This window comes from Dioscorea cayenensis, unplaced genomic scaffold (genome assembly GCF_009730915.1).
Source record: "Dioscorea cayenensis subsp. rotundata cultivar TDr96_F1 unplaced genomic scaffold, TDr96_F1_v2_PseudoChromosome.rev07_lg8_w22 25.fasta BLBR01000928.1, whole genome shotgun sequence".
NCBI classification, from domain to species: domain Eukaryota; kingdom Viridiplantae; phylum Streptophyta; class Magnoliopsida; order Dioscoreales; family Dioscoreaceae; genus Dioscorea; species Dioscorea cayenensis.
Genome location: NW_024087319.1, coordinates 36,188 through 44,000, shown reverse-complemented (window position 1 = coordinate 44,000; position 7,813 = coordinate 36,188).

Below are 7,813 nucleotides of genomic sequence, written 5' to 3'. Positions count from 1 at the left end.
TGAAGAGCTTCCTGAGAATTTTAAACCTAATCCTTTTGTAATCAGAGTAAAAGAAGGCCAAGGATCAAACTCAGGGATTTCTTCTATTACTTGAAATGATGGTTCCGAGATATCAGAACTACATCCCATGGTCTCCTTATATAGATGGAGAGTCATAACACATTTACAAACTTTACCCCTGCCAGCTATCTAAAGCAAGGCATCCTTAGTCCTTAAGGAGCAAAAAGTAAATTACAACAAACTACCCTTTCTAGATAAGAATAAGGGAAATTAAGTATTTTTACAACATTCTTCTAGATAATAAACCTAATCTCTTTCCATAGTTTCTAATATAGATGCTGAGTCCTCATCCATTTCTCCAGAAATATCTGCTGGTTGGATTTGTTTTCAGAATCCTTCAGGTCTTCTGCCTGGTATAGGTCCAACACTCCTACTTCTGATAGCTACACCATTCTTTGCCATTATATCTTGTGAGTTCAGATATGATATGAGCTTCAAAGCCATGGCCTCTTGCAAAGCTTGATATCAGGTTTTGTAATTTTGAGCCAAAAAAGGAGGGTACTTCTTCTTCATTGGGGATGGATAACAAGAGTAACATCCCATTAAAAAAAATAATTCCCCTACCATTTCCTTGATGGCAAATTGCTCCCAATCTATTTTGGCAAGTAGTATTGGGGTGGTGGTGGGGGGGGGCATAATTTTTTTGTAGTGACAGTCCACTATACTTATCTACTTCCAGCCCTAGTGTTGAACTTTCATTGAGATCTCCAATTAGTTCCTGAAGCACTGAGAGATCAAAATATAAATCTTGTTTTATCTTGTTTGAAATAATCAACTGCACTTCAGTGGGTAAGTTGGAAAGCCATTGTTGTCTAAAAGATAATTTCATGTTCATTAATATCGAAAATTTGTGAAAGTTTTGTCCTGACCTTTCTTGTATAATATTGCTTCTTGGGGGCTGTAAAATCTTGCTCCCTTCAGATTCAATATATTGTCTGAATGCTTTTTCAGTAGCATGTTGGGTATAGAACCCTCTCCATCCTTGCGAAGTATTTCTTTTGCCTACAGCTTTTTGTAGGTTTCCCCAAGTATGATATATTCTTGCCTTTTTTCCATCAAAGATTATGAAGTACTCGTAATCTTGTTTTGTTTCTTTTACAAAATAATGGCATAGTGCATTTATGGCACTAATCTTTGTTGTGGCTATTGAAGTTCCATAGAGCATTTGTGTTGGACATCAAGCTCTAGTCCATAAGGAAACCTAAAGTTACCTTTGGCTCCTTCTATAAACTATGGTAATTTCTTACTTTTGATGTCTTTCTTCGGTGGTAATTCTTTTTTACCTTTTTTCGCCATTTACCTGTAAGGACTTGTTGAGATTATTCTGGATAGCCGGTCTGCTCCTAAGTTCTCCTTTCCTCTGATATGTTCTATATAAACAACAAGACCAATTCTAGTTAATTGATCCACAAAATTAATCCATCTATTAATAGATAACTTTTTATTATTAATTTTATTATAGAAGTTAACTATATCTATACAGTCTGTTCTAAGTGTAAATTTACTTTTATCATACAGAAATATTTTAAAGTTTTGCAAAGTATATACAAGCCATTATTTCAGTATCTACAATAGTAATAATGGTTTTATAAACTCCACTATAATATCTAGCAATCTTCTCTTGTGAAGGAGATGATTTTTTAGAAGGTTTCCATTTAAGGATTCCTCCCCATCCTTCTAGACATCCATCTATCTCTAAAATTATATAACTGTCTGGAGTTGGTAAAATTAGAGGTAATTTTTCAATTATCCCTTTAATTTGTTTTACCATTTTCCAATCTTGAGCATTAAATTTTCTTTCTCCTTTAAGAGAGCATTTATTATAAAACACCCTAGTATACTTACTCAAGTTTGGAATATAATTCCTTGCATAATTTAATATTCCTAAAAATCGTTGTAAACCTTTGATGGTTTCTAGTTGTTGCTCTGGATATTCTATTATGCTTTTGATTATATGTGGCTGTAACTTGATCTCTTCTTTTCCTATTTTGAGTCCTAGGAATTCAATCCTTGTTAATCCTATCTTCATCTTAGTTTTAGAGAGGATCAGTCCTTCTTGCTCACATATTTCAAAGAACTTTAACAGATGTTGGACGTGCTGAGTAATGTTATCAGAAAATAGTAAGATATCATCAATATAAACACATATGAAATCTGAATATGTGTTAGAGATGGTGTCCATTTTCCTTTGAAATACTATAGGTGCATTAAAAAGCCCGAAGGGCATTACCAACCATTCATAATGACCATGAGGACATATGAATGCCGTCCATTCTATGCTGTTTGGGCTCATCATGATTTGATGGAATCTTGATTTTAAGTCAAACTTACTGTAGATATTTTTTTTTTGTCTTTTATCTTTAGTAGGAGATAATCTATTCTTGGTAGGGTATATTGGTCTTTGTATGCATTGCCATTTAGTCTTTTGTAAATGTAGACCATGCGGCTTTTGCCTCTTATTTGTTCTGAATGTTTGTTGACAATAAAAGCTGTTGTTCTGTCTCGACTTGAAGATGGTCGTATAACTCCTAATGTCATTAATTCAGTAATGTGTTTTTTATATTCTTCAGCCATTTCTGGTGAAGGTATAATTGGTTTGTCTTGTATTGTTATGTCTGGATTGATAAGGTCTAGATGACATAAGACCTTGTTCTTTTTCCAGTGTTCTAATGGATTGTTGCCTATGTAATGCAACTGTTCTAATCTACTTAATATAGGAATTATTTGTGATTCAAAGTCGGTTAAATTCCTTATATTGTAGAAAAGATTATCTTGTATCTGCTGAATATCTTTATAGGAAATCTTCTTCTTCTAGGAGCATTGGTATTTCTTCTTTTTCTGGTGATGATATAGACCCAATTACTCTCTTTACTACTAGGGAAGTTTGAATGATATCTATCTTCCTATAAAATGTGATCACTCCTTGACAAATATTAATTCCTCCTTTAAAGGAATGAATTAAATTCATCCCTAAAACAAACTGGAGATTGTCAGTTATTATGGGTGTAACATAAGTCAAGGGAAGAGGATATTTTTCTTTATTTAATACTACTGTTGTTGGTTTTAGTTTCAATGTTGAAGTCTTGCTACTCTTTAAGCCTAGAAGGGTTACTGGTTTATCTATATCTTCATAGCAAGATTCTGGTAAGGCATTACTAGCAATACAACATTTTCGTAGTTCCTATATCTAGAATAGTTCTAACAGGATAAGATTTTTCACCAATTTCTATGATTGCTGTAAAATTCAACAAGTTGTTTACTACGGCTGCTAAAGAGAACAAAGATGCATCATCAGTTTCTGGAATGGAAGCCATACATACCTGTTCTCGTGAGCAATCTTGTCTTTGTAAATTCAAGTTGGCGAAATCTTCTGCTAAATTTTTGGCCTTTATTATCATAAGCTGTTGCGAAAGGTTTCTTACTTCATCACCTAGTTCGACAATTCTCATGGCCTGCTCATGTATAAGAGCTTTGTAGTCTACTTTTGTTACTGGTAGGAGCAAAGAATCATTTGGTACCTCTACTTGTAACTTAAGGTTTTCACATAAAGAACATAACAGAATTTGGCAATTCTTGCATGTTGTTCTCATGCCTTTGACAGGCTTTATGTTGCAGAAAAAAACAAATGTTGTTGATATAATCAACATATGGATGATGGTTCCATTCATGCAGACATTGTTGTTGAGCTTGTGTTAATATTTTAGTAGCTCTTACTAAATTCCAATCATAGTGTTTGATTCAGAATCATAAGAAGTAAGTCAGGGTTAGGAAACTAACTTCTTTTTATTTGGTCTGGTTCATTATCAGAATAAGAACATCTATCTGAGTTATTTGGATCCTTTCCATTATCCAGACTAACTATGTCCCAATCCTGTTCAAGATCTAAGTCTTGATATATATGAAGCCTTGCTTTGTTGACGGTTTTACTGTTGCATTCTCTAGCGTAATGGCCAATTTCTCCGCAGATATAGAATTTGCATTTTGCTGGACTAGCACTCTTTTTGTAAGATTTAAATTTTCTTACTTGATTATTGTTGGCCTTTTGTCCTTGATACTTTCTTGACCTATGTAACATTTTTCTTGGATTTTGGCTTTTTTGATACTAGCCCGGAACTTCAATACTTTTCCAAAAAGAAAAGTCTTTGGCCTGCCTATTTCATTCATTGGTTTGGCAGAGATCTTGTAATACCTTATAAGTAAAGGCTATTCTTGGTGCTACTCCAACAAGCATATTTGAGAATTTTTGGTCCCATAATTCTTGTAATCTTGTGTTGAAGGGAGGAGGTAGTTTTCTAAAAAATTTTGCACTAAGCTCTGGACTTAAGAATGCAGCACCAGTTTTCCATGCTAAAGCTAAAAAGGTCATTGAGTATTGTTCTATGTCTTTCATGTTAGATATCATGAGTCTATCTAGGTCGAAGAGAGCTTGTCTTTGCATTTTTTCTTGACCTCAATATTGGTCATATCCTAAAATAATTTGTCTGATCTGTGAGGTTATATTGGATATGTCTTCTGCACCATTAACAAGTGCCTGAAATTCTTGTGGGAATTGAAGGCTGTTCTCCAATTTCGGAAATAAAGCTTGACAGTTTCTCCTAACAAATTCTCAATATACATTAACTTATCAATATTGTCTGCAAAAGTTTTGTCGCTACATGAGTTATAGTATTGCTTTCCCATCTTTTAATAGTTTCCTCCCAGGTAGAAAATCTACGAAGTGTTAACACTGATCCTGTTTGGGCATTTGATGCAGGTAATGTAGGAAGATTATCATAGAGGTAAGGTCTTGCTGTTGGTACCCTTTGTGGTTGGCTAAAAGATATTTGAGTTATTGGTTGTGGAGTTACTACTGGTGGTCCGAATGTTGGTACTCCACTAACTCTAACTTGTGAAAATGTTATAGGAGCATTGCTACTTTCAACATCATTCATAAAGACTGTCTATCCTTAAGGTTGGATAATTTGAATTAATATCAAAATCATTTCTCCATTGCATTTGCATATATGCAAATAATTCCTCATTACTCATTTAAGTTTCTTCTAGCAGAGGAGTAAAGGAATCACTCAGGGCTTCAGTTTTTAAAGATCTTGATGTAGTATTTGCCTGGAAATTGATGGGTTTCCATAACTCATCGATATCAATACTATTATCAAAATCTTCTTTTGTCCAAATATGGGGTGTCTTGGGCAATGACAACATTAATCATTTCTGTATCACCTTTTGATTTAATGTCTTGGGTGGATGTAGGTGCTTTGTGTTCTAAGAATCTGAAGGATATAGTATGCTTTCCTTTTGTTGAAGGCCAATATTGAATGGCTGTAGGTTGTTGAGGTTCTAAGGAAATAGACCATTCATCATCTGCTTCTAGAGATATTGGTTTTCCTTCAATAGCCTTTCTAAATGGACTAGTACATTATCAATTTTCAACTTATAGGCTGTTGAAGAATTATAACCAAGTCTTCCAAAAGTTTACTTACTGTTATCAATAAATTAGAAACAAAGGATTCTAATTTATTGATTTTTTCTTCTAAGTTTTTAATTAGGAGGGAATGTTCTTGTTTCTCTCTTGAAAGATGGTTTGTGAGAATTTGTTGGATATTTTGGATATCCTCCTTATTATTTCTTTGCTTTGAGTCTTTTAAAAACTCGAGTTTTTGCTCAACTTCTTTCAGTTTTTTAGAATTTTTCTTGCTAAGATCTAAACCTTTATCAGCAATATAAAAATATTTTTCTGACTTTTTTGGCAGAATTATATATCAAAGTAAAAGATGCATCACACAGGAAATTCAGCTGATGATCTTCAGAGTGGAACCTGTGTTTATGATTTCCTTCAGCAAAACAATAAAAAGAAACTTTATCTAGACTAATTAAAAAGAAATAGTAGGGGAATTATTTTTTAATCGGATGTTACTCTTGTTATCCATCCCCAATGAAGAAGAAGTAACCTCTTTTTTTGGCCCAAAATTACAAAACTTGATATCATGCTATGCAAGAGGCGATGGCTTTAAAGCTCATATCATATTTGAACTCCCAAGATATAATGGCAAAGAATTCTTCCCAGCAACACACAATATTTTACTAAGCCGTCATAAACCTCGATGGCTGAAGTATACAAATGGACCTTTTAATCACTTACAATTAGGAGAAAGCATAACTTATAGTGACTATTTTGTAAATTTCAAAGGTCCAACTGATGACTGGGAATTATTGGGAGAAGCATTAACAGCAAGTGTTTGGGTTTTGAATGGTGTAGCCATCAGAAACAGGAGTGTTGGACCCATACCAGGCTAAAGACCTGAAGGATTCGGAAAACAAATCTAATTAACAAGATATTTCTAGAGAAATGGATGAGGACTCAGCATCTATTTTAGAAGCTATGGAAAAAGACTAGGTCTATTCTCTATAAGAATGTTGTAAAAATACTTAATTACCCTTATTATTATTATTATTATTATTATTATTATTATTATTATTATTATCTAGAAAGGGTAGTATGTTGTAATTTACTTTTTGTTCCTTAAGGACTAAGGATGCCCTTGCTTTAGACAGCTGGCAGGGGTAAAGTTTGTAAATGTGTCATGGCTCTCCATCTATGTAAGGAGACCATGGGATGTAGTTCTGATATCTCGGAACCTTCTTTTCAAGTAATAGAAGAAATCCCTGAGTTTGATCCTTGGCCTTCTTTTACTCTAAGTACAGAAGGATTAGGTTTAAAATTCTCAGGAAGCTATTCAAGTAAGCACTCTTTTTTCTTAAAGAACTCTTTTCTCTTCAACCCCACCTACAGGGGATAGCTAACCACACCTACGAGTTTAGCAACCTTTACAATAATTTATAATAAAAATGTATTATTTAATTATTTTAGTAATTCTAATATAATAATTTATTATTATTCATATATTTTTATTATTTTAAATATTTATTTAGAAATGTAATTTTTAATTTTTATTAATTATATTTAGTATTTTATTAAATAAATATGTTTTAATGAAATATGTTATTATTATTTTAATAACTTCATTTATTATTTTAATATCGAAAACATATTATTATTTATTATTAAATAAATTTTTGTATTTAAATATTTAATATTAAATATATTTTATACATTTAAAACCATATTACTATTTTAATATTAAAAATTGATTAAGAAGTTGTGAATAAGTAAAATAACATAAGGGTATTTCTGTCATTATGCCAATAGATTCTAAAGAATATCTTCCAATACCAAACACAAAAATATTACTTTCTCATCAATTTAATTAAACTTTCCAATGCATACCAAACAAAAAAAATGTTATTTTCCCAATAATTACTTTAAATGTCATATTTCTGGATCAGGTAGGCTCTCGCACTCGTATGACTATGTATTTCCCGTATATAAATATTATTTTAAATATTGGGAAATTTACTTATTCATCTATTCTATTTTTATTTTGTTGGTATTTCAATGTTTATTCTGTGAATACTATTTATTTATATTAATTATTTATGTTAGAAAATTGATTTATTCTATATTTCATTGTCTATACTGCATATTTTCTGTAGTTTTTAGTACATCTCCATTCCTGGCAATTTGCACTAGGAGGAGTAAGTCCTAGTCATGCGCACATATTATCTGTAATAGCGCTACCTGCCATGCATGTCTGGTCCGATTGTGATCAAAGATATTCCAGCTTCAGCTGTTGATATTCTGTCTGTTCCGACTACACAGTCGAAGATCCGGCCTTGAGCTGTTGATTATGTTTATTAG